Below are 17,882 nucleotides of genomic sequence, written 5' to 3'. Positions count from 1 at the left end.
TATCATTATTATTATTAGAGATGAGAATTTTATATTCTAAAAAAAAATGCAAAATACTCATCTAAATACTCTTTCAAAATTACCCAAATATTGTCTTAAAAACAGAAATATTCTCTTAAAGGTTAAATTGATTAAAACTATGATCTGTGAAATTTCTAACTTCTACATTTTTATACCAATTGATCTGAAACGTTTACCACACATTTCTTACATCGTGAATGTGCAATACACAAATTTTCACTTTGATATTACAATTAGTTTATTTAGAATTAATTGCTGTTTTTTAATACTGAATTATAATTGTCCCAATTTTCAAAGTTTACATAATTTTTCTTTAAATTTGTATTTAATTTATTCCTGATAGATGTATGTATAATGTGGCACATGCTTTTCATATTTTTTCAATTACTTTTTTAGAAAAAAAAATTACCCTTTTAGGTATTAATTTTTCAATTTTTTTTTAAACTTATTACACTCTCGACATATGGTGATTTGAATATATTTTCAATAGCAAAAGAAAACACATGTATCAGACTTGCTTTTCTGGACTTCTGTGCAAAATTTCACTGAGACTGGAGAAAAACTGCATTCATTAGAGTATTTTGAATGTTACTAAATGTTTAAAATTGGAAAATCGAGAAAACAAGTATCAAAGTACAGCGTGTATATGGTATATACCAGCCACCGGCGTGGCTCTGTCGGTTAAGGCGCTTGCCTGCCGGTCTGAAGTTGCGCTCAGGCGCGGGTTCGATCCCCGCATGGGTTCGATACCCTGGTTTGGTTTTTTCCGACGTTTTCCCCAACCGTAAGGTGAATGCCAGGTAATCTATGGCGAATCCTCGGCCTCAGCTCGCCAAATACCATCTCGCTATCACCAATCTCATCGACGCTAAATAACCTAGTAGTTGATACAGCGTCGTTAAATAACCAAATAAAAAAGATATATACTATTGATATCCTTCCTTCCTTCCTATATAGGTCTATCACACATATTTTTCTATTACATAGCAACGCAAAACATGAACTAAACGAAAAATAAAATTAGTTAGAATGAAGAACAAAGTCTGTCAGAATGACAGCGGAGTGTCAGTTTAAAGGGCTGCAGCTCCACGCACGCGCTGGTCCCTTTAACTTCATCCTGAGGGGGCTTTAAATTGTCATAGCGCCAAAATAAGCACAGATTTAGAAAACTGAAAATTTATTTAATTTTTATAGTTGAAAACAAAATTTCCAAATAAGCACAGATTTAGAAAACTGAAACTTTATTTAATTTTTATAGTTGGAAACAAAATTTCCAAATAAGCACAGATTTAGAAAACTGAAACTTTATTTAATTTTTATAGTTGAAAACAAAATTTCCAAATAAGCACAGATTTAGAAAACTGAAACTTTATTTAATTTTTATAGTTGAAAACAAAATTTCCAAATAAGCACAGATTTAGAAAACTGAAACTTTATTTAATTTTTATAGTTGAAAACAAAATTTCCAAATAAGCACAGATTTAGAAAACTGAACCTTTATTTAATTTTTATAGTTGAAAACAAAATTTCCAAATAAGCACAGATTTAGAAAACTGAAACTTTGTTTAATTTTTATAGTTGAAAACAAAATTTCCAAATAAGCACAGATTTAGAAAACTGAAACTTTATTTAATTTTTATAGTTGAAAACAAAATTTCCAAATAAGCACAGATTTAGAAAACTGAAACTTTATTTAATTTTTATAGTTGAAAACAAAATTTCCAAATAGGCACAGATTTAGAAAACTGAAACTTTATTTAATTTTTATAGTTGAAAACAAAATTTCCAAATAAGCACAGATTTAAAAAATTGAAAATTTATTTAATTTTTATAGTTGAAAACAAAATTTCCAAATAAGCACAGATTTAGAAAACTGAAACTTTATTTAATTTTTATAGTTGAAAACAAAATTTCCAAATAAGCACAGATTTAGAAAACTGAAACTTTATTTAATTTTTATAGTTGAAAACAAAATTTCCAAATAAGCACAGTTTTAGAAAACTGAAACTTTATTTAATTTTTATAGTTGAAAACAAAATTTCCAAATAAGCACAGATTTAGAAAACTGAAACTTTATTTAATTTTTATAGTTGAAAACAAAATTTCCAAATAAGCACAGATTTAGAAAACTGAACCTTTATTTAATTTTTATAGTTGAAAACAACGTTTCCAAATAAGCACAGATTTAGAAAACTGAAACTTTATTTCATTTTTATAGTTGAAAACAAAATTTCCAAATAAGCACAGATTTAGAAAACTGAACCTTTATTTAATTTTTATAGTTGAAAACAACGTTTCCAAATAAGCACAGATTTAGAAAACTGAAAATTTATTTAATTTTTATAGTTGGAAACAAAATTTCCAAATAAGCACAGATTTAGAAAACTGAAACTTTATTTAATTTTTATAGTTGAAAACAAAATTTCCAAATAAGCACAGATTTAGAAAACTGAAACTTTATTTAATTTTTATAGTTGGAAACAAAATTTCCAAATAAGCACAGATTTAGAAAACTGAAACTTTATTTAATTTTTATAGTTGAAAATAAAATTTCCATTTTTTAATAGTTTTTTTCGTTATTTTCACCGATCCAAAGCCTTAATGTAATCGTAATTGTGAAACAATACTCGATACTTGTATTCGTCAAAGTCTTAAGTATCTACGTAGCAATGTGCTGTGTTAGTTGGAGCTTCTTGCAAGGTGTATAATTAGTACAAGATGAGCCATAAAACCAGACACATTTTGCGCGTCCCTTATTCAGCATTGAAAAATTAAGAAAAGAGAAAAACGGTTTAAAGAACACCGTAAGACAGGCATGTCAGAAATCAGACACTGAAAGTGCAGTGTATGTGCGCGGAACGCCGGTCTGTGCAGATTGCGTCATTCACATGTTGCTCTTACCAGTTCTTAGCGGGAGGAATGTACAAGAATCTATTCTGCGCTTCTAGTGTTCAATTAAATTGACATTTGGACATTATAAACATACTTAGCAGAAGGAATAAACACAATTATTGTCAGTGTCTATATTTGACAATAATTGTAGCACAAGAAACAATAGACTTACTCAGTTACAATTCACAAAGCAGTCGTTTGTAAAGAATCATTTATTTACATGATTTGTATACAGTATTTGAAGAAAATATAAATATTGCAGTAATTTCGAAACAACACAAAACGAACACAATATTTCATTTTACGTAGTAGGTACTGATTATTTCAAAGTAATACTCTTTCATTGTTCCTCAAGCATTATTAGGACCATTGGTGCACAAATGCTAAGAAAGAAAATATTTTACTCCCAATTACATGCAGTAGGACATTGTGAGCTTTTACACTGGAATCATTTCCTTGCTGTATATTAATATAAATTCACATTATTATTAATAAATTGGATAAATTAAGCTTGAATTTAAATTTATATATAGTTTATTTGGAAAACGTTGAGAGCAAGTATTAGCAAGTTGGGAGCGTTACTGAATTGAGTTAAAAGAGTACTTCACAAGCTGTGAAGCGAGGACATTTTCTTTATGTCAGGTTTAAAGATTTATTAACATAAGTATATCAGATAATATAGTAACGTGAGATGGAAAATTCGCCATTATGTATTATTTTTCCGCCTTACAAATAGTTGCTTTCTTCCTTCCCTTACAACCTCAAGAGCCTCACATGTATTACTCACTATATTCTCATCACTTATCAGCTTAACAAATAAAAGTTGTAAGTCGTCTAACCATTGATGGCTGTGTTAGTACAGACTCCAAAACAACGTCATTTTCATGTTTGTCTTGCCGTGAGAGTACTGATTAAGAAATAAGAGCTGGCGAGTATCATATTTTGAGAACTTTACTAATATGATTTAAATTCTCATATCACTATTAGGTCCACATAATGTGATGAAAGCCTTTCATTTTAAAATAATTACTATTGGCTGAGGAAAACATCATAACAGTTACGTTATATGATTCGTGATTTCTCTTCTTCGTGATATCTGTGGACTCCTCACTTTATTTTCCATAACGCATTCACAATCACAGCTCAATGAGCACCCGTACTGATCTGTGTTACTGACACAAACGCTGATCTGCTACTATAGGTACTGTACAGCCCTGTCGCGTTCCCCTCCAAGCCGATTCACTCCCTCCAGGTAGGGGAACAGGAACTGCACGTCGCACGGAGAGCAGTGCACAATGTGCAGGGTTTTGACATGCCTGGCGTAAGAGATTAGCATTTCAGTTGCAATGCGTTTCAGTTCATTGAGTTGTATTTATTTGAGAACCAGAACGGGGCTGTAGTTAATTCAGATCGCTACATTCACATGCTGTAGAACTTTGTGATTCCCTGGATTAACAACATTGGGCGTAACTTTGAGGATTTGTGGTGGCAACAGGACGAAACCACGGCTCACACTTCTCGGACATTTAGGGGATCCTTTAACAGATGTCTCCAAACCGAGTCATTTCCCGACATGGCAATATTCTATGGCCAGCAAGATCACCTGATCTAACTGCATGCGATTTTTTTTTTATTTGGGACTACCTCAAAAGTAAAGTGTTCACAATCCGACCCAACAGTATCGCTGCTCGAAAGGAGCTCTCTTGACGATACAAAAGGAGGAGAGTTCGGCCGGCACTGTGGATCGGATCCCGGCATAGCTCAGATGGTAAGAGCATTCAGCGCTCCAAGCTGAGGGTCCTGGGTTCGATTCCCAGTGCCGGAACAAATTTTTCTTCATTAATAAGAAGGAAACGAGTGTGTTTTTGCAAGTGTTGGCGAGAGAACGGACTCAAAGAAATTAGCTCATCTTTAAGATTACTTCAGCCAGCTCCACCATTGTGATAGGAGGTACTACTCTTAAAAATCTCAATGGATTACCTATCTTATCTTCTGTCTCTTGATTTAATTAATTTCGTGATCAAAATAGAGTTGAAATGACATTCTTTCTTATGATAGAAGATTTCTTTTGAATGTACAGAGAGATACGTATATACTAGAGATGAACAAAACTAACTGCCGCTCTCGCTCGCTGTGTCCGTTGCATTTGTCTTTCGAGTCTCGTCTCGTCATTCTCGTGCGCTTCGAGTCTCGCTCATCATTCTCGAAATAGCATTTGGTCGGCGTGGAAAGATTTCGTAACTTTGAATAACATACATCATTGAAATAAATAACATTATAAATGTTTAAATGAGACAAAAAGACAAAACAGAACAGTATCTTAGTTATAAAAATGTTCTGGTTCTATTATATGATATTACCTACGGTTATATAAATAGAAAAAAAAAAACAATTCTCAAATAAATTTGCATTTCCAAGAAATATAAAACATAACGTTAATATCTTTTTACTTGAGATTGCACACTTGATGTGAAACATATGAAAAGAAAATTCCTAGCTTTTTAATAAGGGCCTAGTAATTAAATAATGACCGAGGAACGGATTATTATACACTGAAAGGTACATATATTTCAAATAGGCCACTTGATTGTTTATACATATATAACAATTTCCAAAGTAGATAAAAGTTCGTCGACCTGGTTGGCGAGTTGGTATAGCGCTGGCCTTCTATGCCCAAGGTTGCGGGTTCGATCCAGGGCCAGGTCGATGGCATTTAAATGTGCTTAAATGCGTCAGGCTCATGTCAGTAGATTTACTGGCATGTAAAAGAACTCCTGCAGGACAAAATTCCGGCACATCCGGCGACGCTGATATAACCTCTGCAGTTGCGAGCGTCGTTAAATAAAACATAACATTAGATAAACGTTCAGTCAGGTATGAACAGCTGTGGCGATTCAAGGTTGCTTGACGTTCAGGACTTCGGGAGTGATCAATCTCGACGTCTCGAAACACACACAAGGAGTCTTTACGTCAACGACGTCTCTAAATAGATTTACAAAACCTCTAATGGCAATTACATTAATATTCTCATTATAGAAATAGAAATATATATATATTCTCCCTGTAACATAGTCCTAGTAAGCTTATATTAAATTAATTTTCATCATTTTACTAGCTATCTCAAATATTAAATTAATTATAATTCATTGAATTAAATTAGCTCATAAATTAAGTTACTACTTTACCTTATAGATTTATCTAAATTTAAATAAATGTGTAGTGAAGATTATTGCTGGAGAACCTTTTAAGTGTAGTGAAAATATTTGTAATTTAAATTTATGTATTGTATTGATTAAGGCTGGTTGAGTGGAAGAGAAGGCCTTATGGCCTTAACTCTGCCAGCGAAAATAAAACATTATTATTATTATTATTATTATTATTATTATTATTATACAACATTGTCTTGCTGGTTTTCGGCTTTTGCGAGTGCTGTTAGTCTTGCTTTCTCGATCGTTGTTCATCTCTAATACACACATTGTGAAAAAATGTGATTTCCCTCGCTTTATTTATATAACACATGTTTTTACGATATATTACATTTATAAAATTTATTTTGAAACGAAAATTTGAACTCTCTTGTCGGGTATGTCATCGCTTGTGATGTCTGGCTGACTGGATATGTGGTTGCTGTGAGTTTGTTTTGTTGAAGTGCCCGTTATGTTCTGTATCGACTATACCACAAAACATTGCCCTGTGAAACCCTCTGTACTAGACTCAGAAGGGGAATATTGGATTGGAGCCAAATATCCTCTCAGAGCATCGATTGCGATCGGACTGGCTTGTTTTAACAGCATTAGCATTCTCTTCCAGAGAACGCGGCCCGACTTGAACGCGACCATTGTCTCCGGGTTTCAAGGGAGATGGCATATCAAGCTCAAGAAAAGCTCCGCCGATTGTGGGTTGTAACCGAACCCCAGTATTCGAAGATGCTATCGTGTCACGGGGATGTGAGTGAGCGTGTTACCGCTGCGATATGCGATGCGTGGCGCTGCAAGTCGAGTTCACAAACACGTAACAATTGAAAATCGTCAGTTGGTCACAAGTAACGGAAACATCTTGAGAAATAGTAATATGCGTTACAAGAGCGGTATGTTGACGTTTTCATGTTCGAGGAAAAGGTTGAAAAAGCGAAACGTAGTTGAGCTTTTTTAATTTCCGAGAACATGAAAACAAACATACCGCTCGTGTATCGTACATTATTTTGTGCGAAGATCGTTTATTACATACCTGAAAGACGAATTTCTAATTAGTTGCAATGAAATCTCCATCTTGGTTTCTGTTTAATGACGGCAACTTTAGAAAACAAAAATATCTATACTCCAGCAGGCCGTGATATACGTCTGTCTTTTTTTTCCTCCAGTCTATAAATGCGAACTTAAAACAAACGGTAAGGTTATTAATGATTTATTTTTCATTTTAATATTTTAACAATATTATTTATATAACATATTGCAGTAATAACATCGGCATCTGGAGTCTTGTTGATTTTTTCACGGCTTCCTTAATGTTATTTGTATCAGGAATACAATAGCTTTCATGGAGTAGTAGACTTTACTTAATTTTTGCAAATATTTAAAAACAATAATTAACAGTGCAATTTAGGTGAAATTGCAGTGGTAAGTTTCCAATTTATAATTATTACTATGTTAAACGTCTCTAAAAATAATATGTTAAAAGCCTAAAGCAGTAAAATGAATGTCGCGCTTAAGCGGTAAGAAGAGGGGAATTGTTATGTGTGTTACGTTAGGAATACTGAATGTGGTATTTCACACTTACCGCGTATTGGTTCTGTGCGGAAAACAAGCAAATACGCACGATCTCACACAAAAGTTCTCTACGACTGAAGATAAATTGTCAATCCACAAGTAATTGTTGTATTTAAGGAAATAATATTTTGTTAGAATGAATATAGTACGTAAAATAAATAAATTGAACAATGATCTCATTTGAAGTTTCTGAATTGTATCATCTTTCATACCTTGGGTTATTTCTTATGCTTGTAATTTACATTTGGTCGCTCCAATGTGCCGTTTGTCTTTCTGGGTTTCTTTTAAAAATTTGGTTTATATTTTCAGAATTTATATCATAATCTAGAACTTGTAACGCTGATTTTTCACGTATCTATCTATCTATCTATCTATCTATCTATCTATCTATCTATCTATCTATCTATCTATCTATCTATCTATCTATCTATCTATCTATCTATCTATCTATCTATCTATCTGTCTGTCTGTCTGTCTGTCTGTCTGTCTGTCTGTCTGTCTGTCTGTCTGTCTGTCTGTCTGTCTGTCTGTCTGTCTGTCTGTCTGTCTGTCTGTCTGTCTGTCTGTCTGTCTGTCTGTCTGTCATATATATATATATATATATATATATATACATATACACACACACACACACAATTTGAACTGGTAATGGAAATTACGGGAAAGCGACTGAACGGATTTTAATGAATGACTCCTCATTTTTAAGCTTGGCATCCAAGGATTTTCAGGAAAATAGTAACTTTGAATGAAGAATTAGTTTTCCTACATAATTTTCCTATTTTCAAAAGTCCATCTTTCGTCAGTTTTGAGAACTAATTGCATTTAAGAAAAAACAAAACACACACTACAATAAACAATACGCTATTACACGAAAGCCATGACCTACAGGATTGCTGACATAGAGTTCAAATTCAATTGGTTATTATAAACTTCAAGACTTACTAAAAATAATTTACATGTCTGATTCTGCGGTGTGTAATTTTCTGAGTATAGCTGTGTATTGGATATTAAAATCTATAAAACTTGAGCTGGTTTTATGACATTATTACCATTATAAATGCCATATACTGTATACAAAACTTGCGTAAGATAATAATATTATTAAAATCAAATATATATATATATATATATATATATATATATATATATATATATATTAATCAAGTGGGGATGGGTCTTTTCAAATACTTAATGGCGGTGTGGTGTAGATACTTATATTCGTCATTCTCTTCAGTACTGGCTCGAGAGAACGCAAAAATTACAGTTCCTAAGAACAGACGGTATTACGTACTGATAAAATGAGAGACCTACAACATATTTTAGTCTCCCGATCATTTCAGCAAGATCTCTTAGCAGGATAAAATGATTTTACTCTCTACATTTCAAGTCCTACATTCAGCAGCTATACCAAGATACTATGTCTATTGTTCGAAAGCTTATCAAACCTGACTTTTTTAACTTTCACCTACAATCCACAATAACCTGAAATAGCTATTGCTTTACTCCCACATGAAAAGTCTACTGATCGTCCTGACATTGTTACTTGCGTTTTCGCGTCGAAACTCAAAAACTGAAGGTGGATAGGTTCAAGAAAAAGTATTTGGCATAAAAAAACATTCAGAGGGAGTATCTTTCAAATTTTATGGAAGCAAATAACTTTCAAAATGTCTGGTATTTTTCATTGAAAATACATCTGAAAAATTTTTATTTGAACGTCTAATGAAGTTAGTTTGCAGCATATGCTCCACAAGTCACTAGTTTTACTTTCAATTCGTGGTCTAAAGCAGGTCATACGCGGTCAATAATACTCGAGGGCTATAATATGAGAGAGTAGGTCAATCCAATTTCTTCCTGTTAATCACTTTTAACTCTCGGCAGCCACCACCGAGAGCGCTCAGATCGTTTCTTACCAATATTCCGCCACTAAATTTAGATTCCTGGGAATGGAGGATTAACATGCGTGCTCTTTGTTTAAGTTGTTAGTCCTGTAAACATACAGGGTGATTCACGAGGATTTACCGTCTTTTAGGGAGCTTATTTCCGAAGATATTCTGAGCAAAATATGTCGTATAAACATGAGTTCTAATCTCAATATTTTCAGAATTACACTAATTTGAAGTTGTTTGTAAAATACCATTATTCTTGAGTTTAAGGGTAAAAGAATATTACAGATAAAGAATGAACTATTCAGGAGTATCACTTCTTTAATTAGCTGGTATAATTATCCAAATGAAAATATCGGTATTTCGTAAAAACCGATACATCGTTCCCATCTCTAATACTGATCAGTATTTTAAGAGCAGCCATGGATGATGACGTTTGTGCTACAATCTCTGATCTAAAGTATTCAACGCATGGTGTACGACTAGATAACCTGGACTTGACTTTTCAAGGATACCGATTGTCATCATGTCCAGCTCATATAAGTGAGAGGACATTATCCTTAGATCCTCTTTGGAGTTTTTTTTTGGCACGCTTGTACAATTCTGATGTAATTTAATTTTTACAGAGCCAAAACAGCTGCCTTATTGTTGCTAATAGAAACTAAACTAAAATTTCTTTTACTTCAATCCATCTTAACTGCTCTATATTAAGAGCCCAGTTTCTGTGAACTTGAAAACTGAAATTTATATTTATCTGTATTTTTATTATGGACGTCAGTGTATCGAAATTTTTTCTGGATGAATTTACTTTTACATAAATAATTTTATGATTTAAGTAAAGGACTTCAATAATAACTAAAGAATAATTCATGTGTTTACTTGTACATAGTGATTTATATAGAACTAACACATTTATTTCTTTCGTTATTTCAAAACGAATGATGCTAACCACAATTTGTTATAGGACTATCTCAAATGTAGAGTATCTTTGGGAGATTACTAACCTCTATAGCAAATGTTGAAAATTCTTTATTTATTCGGCTGGAAATTCACTTGATGACCAGTTTTTAACGTCAAATTAAGCGGGAGTTTTGATTCCCTGTCACGAGATGCGCAGATGTTTATTCTTTATTCCTTATTGTTGGCAGCCATTTTTGATATTTTGTTCCAGTCACTGAAAATGCAGAACACATTAAATCAACGACTCTTCCTTGTGAAGCAATACTGGATTACGAATTCAATTACAGCTACTCAAAGGGCACACCAGAGAGAATTTGGTGTTCGTAATCCCCCCAAAGAAACACAATACTGGGACTGGTAAACAAATTGGAAACAACTGATCTGTAAGAAATAATAATTTTGATGACAATAAATATACAGAATAAAGAATAAACATCTGCGCATCTCGTGACAGGGAATCAAAACTCCTGCTTAATTTGACGTTATAACTGATCATTAAGTGAATTTCCAGCCGAATAAATAAAGAATTTTCAACATTTGCTATACAGGTTAGTAATCTCTCAAACATAGGCTACTCTACATTTGCGGTATAAAAATTATAGCTGTAATCATTCGTTTTGCAATAAAGAAAGAAATGTCTTGGTTCTATATAAATCATTTTGTACTATTTTCTAATGTGAGGGGCGTTTTCACAAAACTCGTTATCTACAATTTTTTTTTTCAAGAGAGCTCTTTTCTAAAATACACAACTGTAGATACCGAGTTTTGAAAAATATATTTTATTTCAAGATCAATTTACTGATATACTTACTAAGTTTAGCTTAATTCTGATAGCACCATTGGATTCTCCTGACCCAAAAACATAAGGATACGCTAAAACTTCAAAATCGAAAAAAATGTAGATAACGAGTTTTGTGAAAACGCCCCTTATTATTACTTTTAACACGGGTTCCGTATTACCAATTCAGTAAGTGTCAATGGCCACCAGAATCACGATCATACGGATATTTTCATTTTAAAATCATACATATCTCCAAAATTACTAAGACAATTTTACATCTGAACATAGATGTGACTGCTTAATAGAACCAGGCACTGCACATAAACGTCAGCCATTGCTCCATAAAACTTCAGCACCACGCTGTAACAGTAGTATGTCGACATGGTGAAATCTAATAAGGGTGAAGCATTCTAAATGAAAGTGGACGTAATGTTACGAAAACCCGAAAATAAACCCACAGAGTAATTTATTCGGAACTCTTGACGTCAACATAGCACTGAGACATCTCCTTGGCTCAGTTTCCCGGTGAAGAATAGAGAAATTTGTGTTCGAGCCATTGAATACAATATTCAAGAGTTTCTCCGCCCTTGTTGCCTGGATTCTTGTAAATTTTTAATGTCACTTCTTAGATGCTTGCTCTCTACATCTATTTGGCACAGAGTATAGTCTCCAGCTCAGAAAGTGGGCCAGCTGTGGCGCATCTCAGTTTGGGCTGCACAAAGGAATAGTTTGTTTACACAGATTTTACTTCAAAAACTGTTTGGTGATTGATTGGCGCGCGTATGAAAAGTAATCATATTTAAACAAGGTTTCCATTAAGAAGGAAAGCTTTGGTGAATCGTGTACAGTAATGGCTAAGTCTAATTGTGTCTAAAGTCTCGTATCATTAGTTTAATAATTATAATAATGATAATAATAATAATAATAATAATAATAATAATAATAATAATAATGGTTTATTTTAACTGGCAGAGTTAAGGCCTCCAGTTCTCACTCCAGTGAGGATTGTGAGCAACACTAGGTATTGGAAAGAAGGGGAACTAGTTGATCATGTGGTGAACGTGGCACAAGACCATTATGTAAGGCAGCCGTGGCGAAAATGTGACTCACGAGTACATTGTGGCTCGCAATGTTAGCTGTGCATTTCTCTTGCTTCCTACGCCCTCCAACCCCCACCCTCTCACTCACTGGAGTAAACTCCGTTCCATTTGTATTTGTCTCTGACCTGCGAGTGGCGTATCGTCGCAATGTCGCTCTCGAAACCATGTACCTCTACAAAAACGAAAGTTTCAAGTAGAATGGGAGGACGCATTTTTTGCTGCCAATATGGTGAGAATATTAAATGTATGATTTGTTCACAAGTATTACCAGGAAAACGGTTGAATAACATAAAAAGATATTATACTACATGTCACTCACGAAACATTAAAAGGTTAAGTGTTATTATTATTATTATTATTATTGTTATTATTATTATTATCTCTGTACATCGATCCTTTTCCAGCAGATGTACGAATAATGTGGCGGTTAGATCTTCAATTTAAACTTACAGATTTACAATGTGATGTTAAATGAAAGCTAGATGCAAGGACTTGACAAATGTAGAACTTTTCAAATCTTTGACAAAAAATAAATATCCGAAGCTTCGTTTTTTCGCTTGCTCTGTTGAAGCCATGTTCGCTTCAACTTACGTTTGTGAAAAATTATTTTCAACAATGAAGATAGTAAAAACCAAATTTAGATCACGACTGACAGACAAATACCTTCGTGATCAACTACGACTGGCAGTAAGTGACATAATTCCTGATTTTGAACTTTATCGCAGAGAAATTCTGAAGACAGTCAATTTTAGGTTGTGATAATGTGTCCTATGTTTTCTTATTCATTTGTTTCTTCGTTACCACGTAATAAGCATTAATTTGTAACCTTATACTGTATAAAATTATATTTAAGTGCTTGACGTAAGGAAAATGAAAATCCGTTAATAAGTCAGACGTTGCTTCACTTCCCCTTCGGGTGTCCGCCTCTCTCCATAGGTGCTATGCACGTTGCAGGTTACACAGTGGCTCGGCGCACGATCACATTTTGGCCATGGCTGATGTATGGTAACGCAGTGAAGAGATAAATTTTTATTTTCCTACTGAAAATTTGATACTGACCGTCTGGTTTCCTATACATTGTACAGATGTTGCCACTGAATCGATAACAGGGGATGTAATGGTTTTTCATTTCAGTATACTTAAGGGAAGAGGATACTGAAATTTGACTAAAATTAACTTTTTAAAATTTTTTTTCGCGTAAAATAATCTTTTAACTATAGAAAATATATTACAAATAAAATTTAAGTTCTAACTCAATGATATAACATTTAATGATGTCATTTTTAAACCTCTGATAGCCCACTTCATTTCCCAGTCTCATTTGTGTCAAATTTACAGCGTTCTCAATCTGATTTCGGTTGTTTATTTTATATATTTTCATTTTTCAATAGCGTGACAGACGTATCTCCAATAGTTTTCCGTTTTATTCACTAGATAGCAGGAAATGGCATTGTTCCTTCAGTTGTTTTTGTCAGATATGCTTGAAAACTGTTTTGATCTAAAGTATAGAAATGTGGTTGTTACATCTTGACATAAATAGTTATTGTAGTGTCTGAAATGCAGTGTGTATCATATAGGATGCAACTAGTGTAGTTTTGTGTTTTGTAGTGAATATATAGTTACAAATCATGGACAGTATTAGCAAATAGAAGGCTAGAGTTGTAAATATTATGAGAACTGTGAGCAACTGCTCAAGAAATGAGGCAGAAAATGTAAAAAAAAAAGACAGTAAATATAGTAAGGGCATAACAATCATTGTCTGGCCTTCAAGTCAGAGTTTATATCACGTGACTCTTTAGATGTGTGTTTCTGTAAATTGCTTTTGGTCACAGTGCTCACAGAAAAAGAATTTCTTATATGTTGCTCCCAATGTGCATCATTGTTAACTTATGAAAACAAATGAAAATTAACATGGCATATAAACACTATTTTGAAGAAAGATAGGAGATATTAAGTAATATTCATCGTTCTTAATTACCTTTGGATGGAAAATAACAATGAAATATGTATAAAATAGAAATTACATACAGGTGAGCATATAAAAAACAGTAAGTAGAATCATATTTGATTAATAAGCTTAAATTACTCCAGGTTTTGTGTAAGAGTGGCCTATATCTAACGATGTCTCCCAGCAAATTACTTAATTTAAAAACAAAAAAAAATCGTCTTAGAATTTGTGTATAAAATATAAAATACGATAATTTGGTCCAGGGAGCATCCGTTTTTTGGTGCAAAGATAATTCGTTTGGCGTGTTTCTTAATTGAAATTAAGAATGGCTTTCCTGTGCTTAATATTTAATGAATTTTGATGTCTAAATTGAATATGAAAATAATTCATAATATGTATGTATTTATTTACACTGCAAGTGGGCAAGCACCCGGTGGCAGTGGTATATACAATATTAACAATACACAATAAAATGATAACCAATACACAATAAAATTTACAATACACAATACAATTTTATAACACATATACAATTTTACACACAATACAATAATAATACACAATACAATTTAACACAATAGTAATAAAACATAAAATAAAATACCTAATTTTACAATACAACCTACATAATTATCTATAGGTCCTACATAAGTTTCAATAGTCTTTCACTTTACTCTCATCTCATTCCCTGTAGTGGCACTATGACGCATTTCACTGACACTTTAGCACACATTTCACTGACACTCTGTAACTCATTTCACTGACACTATAGAACACATTTCATTGACGCTATAAATTATCACTGATCGGAACTGTTCACTGCACTGTAAAACCATAACTTCACTGACTCACCTCGCTTCACTGATACAACAGTTCAAATAAGTCAAATAATTACATCCTTATGCATACTTATAAACAGAACTACATTTAAACTAAACATTTCTAGTCTAAGGCCCTCTTACACGCTAGTTTTAAATAATTTACAATTCAAACCAAGGAAGTAAACTCGTCAGCCTAGATAAATACATGTCACCTTAAAAAAATTAAATGTTGAATGTCACCTTAATTTTAATTTTCACTTTATATACAACTTTAAACTTTATATACAACTTTATATAATATGAAAACTAAAATCCATGATATTCTAAATTCAGTTATAATATTTCTGTAAAGCATATTAAAAATCAAGTGAAGCCATTTTTTAGTAAATTTTCCTGTGAATCTAATTTTAAAAGAACTTCTCAAATATCTAGAAAAAAAATTAACTGAGTTATATCTATTTTTGTACATAGTTAAAAATTGGGGGCTAATTGTTAAATTTGGCCCCTTTTGCTTTTTTTTTAAACCTAATATCAAATACCTTACTATAATAATGCCGGACAGCTAGCAGTTTTGCGCGCGAACGACGCTGGTGCTGCTACCTACCTGCCGGTGTGGAGATATTCGGGAAACAAGCTGTAATCAACTGCAATGTATATTGTTGCTGGGCTAGTTAATAGTTTTATTAATTAGTGCTGTGTTAAAATGTGAGGGTGTATGTGTGCTGTTTATAATTGTGACAATTGCAGCATTACAAATTGCTCCAAATCGTACTTTCGATTTCCGACAGTTCATAAAACGTTCGTCTTTGTGTTGATAGAAAAATACAAATTAGTTTTTTTATTTAGACCTAATAAATGAATAGAAGTTAAAATGTATTGGATTTTAAGGTTTTATCAAATTAAGTTTCATTGTTGTCCACATGCCTTTACTAATTATTACGAGCATCAGATTAATATCAATTTTATCTTTGCAGTTGTCAGCAATGCGTATATAAAACATTACTGTAAATTCATTCCTAATATCAGATTGATTTTGTCCCGGTAAACCAAAGAAAAAATATGTAAAAATTAATTACGGAAAATACTATGAAGTATGCAATATTTCTCATAATATGCAGCTTTGATATTAGATAATAATTTTACATTAAATACTATTGAACATTTCTTAAGTGTTTCAGATATAATTCCACATTAGTAACTCACGTTTTAAACAATAGTCCGAATCTCGCTATGTTAATATTTGTATATGTGGACGTAATTCCATCCCGTTCCGCTAGATGTCAGGTATTTGCTAATACTCATATTTATATTTTGTACGTACGGTTGTTGAGCACACCAAAAATTATAAGTTTCAAGGAGAAAACAAGGAATTTCAAATTTTCAGTATCCTCTTCCCTTAAATTATTAGCTTTTTTTTTTTTTTTTTTTTTTTGTCGATATATAAAATCATCGTTCTTTTGTTGTATTAAAACACATCGGCTGAAGCTCGCTATCGTGTTATTTCCCATTAGACAGTTTTATTTTGCAATTGAACGATCTTCCCCGCAGTTACTGGAAATAATTTTTTAGAGCAAAGACACCTGGTGCTGAGAATGACGACGTTCGCAGAGATAAAAGCTGTCAGTCCGTGAAAATGAGTAGCGTATGAATGTAGCTTTCCCCAGTCTCCAAACTGCCATCTGCATAACAGCATTCGTGAAGTGTCGCACTCTGAAAACATTTCAAGGAAAGCGTTGTCTTTATGTATTCAAATTTCCTCCCTAGCTGGACCAGCAGTCTTTCTTCGCCGTATTCGTCTCTTCTGTACAAATGATTGTATTAAGCAAACTCATGGCTTTGTAACACCAGAATATGCCGGATATAGGCGTGGTGTTCTACTACAGCTTCCAATGCACTGAGTCTTATTGATTCATTGTGTCTGCCCTTATAATTTATATTTTGTATGTGCAGCCTTTGCGGTCTCTAGATATTGTCCACCATGCACAGTCTGAAAATGACATGTTGTCCCATAAAGACATCTGTCCTAGTGAGAGTCGACCACATTATACAAAACATAAATACAGTCAACTTCGGATATAGCGAACCTCTGTAGACTTGCATATTTCGTTCACTATATCCGAGGTTCACTATATCCGAAGTGTCTCTCGTCTAACCTTAAGGTAATTTATTTCTTCTAATCTTCATGTACTTGCTTCTGATCGTGTACTAGTCAATTAAATCCCACTCGAGTTTTGATTTTCTCTAGACTATTTCGTTTATATGACGTCATTCCATTTTCGACCAATGAAGTGTAATGAAATTTTGAATTCCAACCAATCACAGTCACACTTTGCGATAATTTTTGCAGCTAGATTTATCGCTATCAATTTATCGCATCGTCTATCTTTTGTTTAGTCGTTGTCGCCAACTGTTTCCCCGTAAATTGATGATCATGAATACATTAAGATGCAACTACACGGTTAAACTTTTCTTTCAACCTTAAACCAATGAATGCAAGATTGATATTTAATATTAATTGATATATTTACGCAGTGAAGACGACGTTCAAAACGACGCACCATGTAGACACAAAATCTTCATGCATCTTAATTGAACTTACCTTTTAAACTTGATTCTTTCAATATTCTTCCCAGATTGCACATTTACGCGATTGGAATATTGAACTGTGTAGGTGCAGTTTTAGTTCCGGTACACACAACAGTGAGATTTG

The 17,882-nt window shown here is 33.1% G+C and overlaps 1 protein-coding gene and 1 non-coding gene across 2 annotated transcripts in view; both read left to right on the top strand.

The window, feature by feature from the left end:
* The window catches only part of PsGEF (Protostome-specific GEF), a 509,082-nt gene that overhangs the window by 256,684 nt on the left and 234,516 nt on the right, over positions 1 to 17,882 (top strand). The window lies entirely within an intron of this gene.
* Positions 4,663 to 4,738, top strand: TRNAG-UCC (transfer RNA glycine (anticodon UCC)). The gene has a single exon. It is a non-coding gene; the product is annotated as a tRNA-Gly (tRNA).

The sequence above is a fragment of the Periplaneta americana genome, chromosome 11 (genome assembly GCF_040183065.1).
Source record: "Periplaneta americana isolate PAMFEO1 chromosome 11, P.americana_PAMFEO1_priV1, whole genome shotgun sequence".
Lineage (NCBI taxonomy): Eukaryota > Metazoa > Arthropoda > Insecta > Blattodea > Blattidae > Periplaneta > Periplaneta americana.
This window is presented reverse-complemented; position numbering and strand designations above follow the sequence as displayed.